Source organism: Lissotriton helveticus, chromosome 12 (assembly GCF_964261635.1).
Source record: "Lissotriton helveticus chromosome 12, aLisHel1.1, whole genome shotgun sequence".
NCBI classification, from domain to species: Eukaryota; Metazoa; Chordata; class Amphibia; order Caudata; family Salamandridae; genus Lissotriton; species Lissotriton helveticus.
In genome coordinates, this window is record NC_136073.1 from 903,696,002 (window position 1) to 903,698,726 (window position 2,725).

The window sequence follows — 2,725 nt, forward strand, 5'->3', positions numbered from 1 at the left end:
GAGATGCAGCTAACACCAAACACTAACTGACACACAAAGGAGGGGAGAATGCGATGCTGCCTCGTTCAGTTCTCCTGCTAAAGGAGTCTTGTAGTGGATTAGAAAGGGAAGTACAAGTATGGTCCAATGTTGATGCCGACCACAGGTATGCAGCTAGATGGCTCATCCAGCAGAGGACAATTGTGCTTCTTTGCTTTCACGATTTCCAAATTATGATAACCTTCAATCTTCATTGATCTCCAACAAGTAGTGGCTCTTTTTCAGAGCTGCAGACACATCAGGGTGGGAGACTTAAACTGTGTACTGGATCTTGTGCCAGATAGATCACTAGGGCCCTCAAGACGTCGATCTCCGGTAGCGCAAGTGATCCGTAGTATAATGAAACAGGAGAAATTAGTCAATGTCTGGAAGCACAGGGTTCACTGAATTTATGTCTGTAGGAGAGTAGGGTCTGCACTCCTATGATCACCCAGATTTTTGCTTTTTGCTTCACTGGTTTACGACTTTCCCTGGCTGTGGGCCTGCTAATCAGACCCACAGCCTAGCTGTTCTCTCTAATCCAAATTGTACTCAGGTACTGAATTGGCACTGGGCCCTCTCAAGTCCCTGTAACCAGGGCTGAGGTGCACCCAGAAGTCTACCAGGGGCTGCAGCATGTATTATGCCACCCCTGGACTGACTAACTAAATCTGACACAACTGGCTGCACGACAGCTGGGGCAAGGAGGTGTACTCACCCTTTGCTTTAGATATAGTATTCCTATATCTAAACCTAAATGGACACACAGATCTCCTATCAGTCACTCCTATGGCAGGCCTTAACAATCCTGAAGGCAGAGTGCTTGGAATCGTGTGAGATAGTGCTCTGGCATGAGCTGAGCCTGTCTGCGGCTTTCGGGATCTATCCCTTAGCCGTTTCCATGATATCGCATACCATATACTCTTAAGTGCATTATAATCCTCGCGGTTATATGCCAACTCTGGTATCGCTTTATCAAAACATGTCGAGTAAGGTGTCATACGAATTGGAATACTAACCCCTCGCCAATTCTGGCGACGGGGTTAGCATGCCACCCTTCTAGAGGGACACGACATGGAGGTAACCTGTAACCCCGGTTAAAGTCAGACAGAGCCTTAGCATCCACAAAATGGATGCTGCCACCGAGGCACAAGTCTGCCCTCCTGCTGCTGGGAGTCCTCCCAGAGCAGGAGGCAAGGACAAAGGGTTTCCTGCCAGGGGCGGTGCCAGCACCGTCCCAGACAGGGTTTTGTGTATTCCAGGTAGGCAGGGTTACAGAGGAAGGTGACTGCAAGTGGCACCCCGGTGCTCACTGTGCATAGGCTGGCTGGAACCAGTTCCAGGGGCACACCAGCCCCTGAGCTGGGGAAAGCCCGCCAAAGGAGAGGGGTGTAACCACCCCCCTCCTGGTCCCACCCATAGGGCAGGACTTAGTCGCGTGCCAGCCCCCTTTTCCAAGATAAAGGTAGGAGCAGGCCCCCTTCCAAATTAGATCATCTTTGGAATCAAGACACGACTTTCTACGAAAGGACATCAAGATTTCTTCTTCAAGATTCTCCCTTGTGACTAAGGAGTAGTCACCCTGCATCCGCAGGCACCATCTTAAGAACACTGCGGTCTGCTGCAAGTCCTTCCTCCGGAATCTGACTGCCCAGCTCGACGAGAACCGGCTTCCCTGGCACCTCTGACCTCTACCCACCTCTACAGCCAAGCTGAGAACCGTGGGTGCGACGAGACCTCGAGGGACCGGCCATCTTCAAGACTGCACGACTTCTTTCCAGCACAACCGCCGAGGGATCCTCTGGTGAGTGCTTTGGGGTCCGAGAAGCCCCGACCCTGAGCAGCCCCAGCACCGAAGTTCAGCCTCCCAGCATCTCCACGATCTGCGTGGGGCCCTTCTGCTTTTTGCTGCTCACCGCGTTGTTTGGCTACTAGCCCGCTGGCTTGTGGCCTTCTTAACGACGCCCGACGACATCACTGTTGCTGGTCTGGTTGCTCCAGACTGGCCCTTGCTCCCTTCCAAGAGAGGAGCACCCCGGACCCTCCTGGTCCACTCCAGACGCCATTTTAGGTCCACCGCGTGGGCTTGAATTTGCCAAGACTTGTTGCCCCAATCCTGGGTCCAGCGACGTCGAGAGCATCATCCATTGTGGGACAGCTCGTACCTCCATCCTGGTCGCCGACAACGCCTCCTGGTCCGTGAGACTACAGAGCCCAGCGTCGCCCACTCACCTAGTCGAGGTGACTACCATCCGGTGCCCTCCTGGTGCCACCTGACTACTGGCTAGTAGTCACGAACTTGGTCCCCTCTGCTTTCAGGTGTCATCTATCTTCGTTCCAGGCTTGGATCACCCGAACAATCTTCACTGGTCGCCTGCCAGCAACTCCTTTCCTTCAGGCTCCTGGTTCGTCAACGGAGAATCCCGACGTCTTTTCAGACCTATGCAGCTGCAGCCCCTGGGCTAGGTAACTTCGGCATTCCGGTGCCTCAGCATAGCCTCACTATCCAAGGGTCCAGATCCACTTTCGTTTTTGACCTACCTAGTCGGGTTCGCCCGAGAACACTAACTTTGTCTTTACTAGCTTCCATAGACTTTGTCCCGCATCCCGCGTGAGAGTGCACAATCTGCACCCGAGTTCCCTAGGCCTCCTGCTAGTAATCTAAAGGTTCAGTAGTCCAGCCCTAGCGATCCCAAAGCCTCTGAGA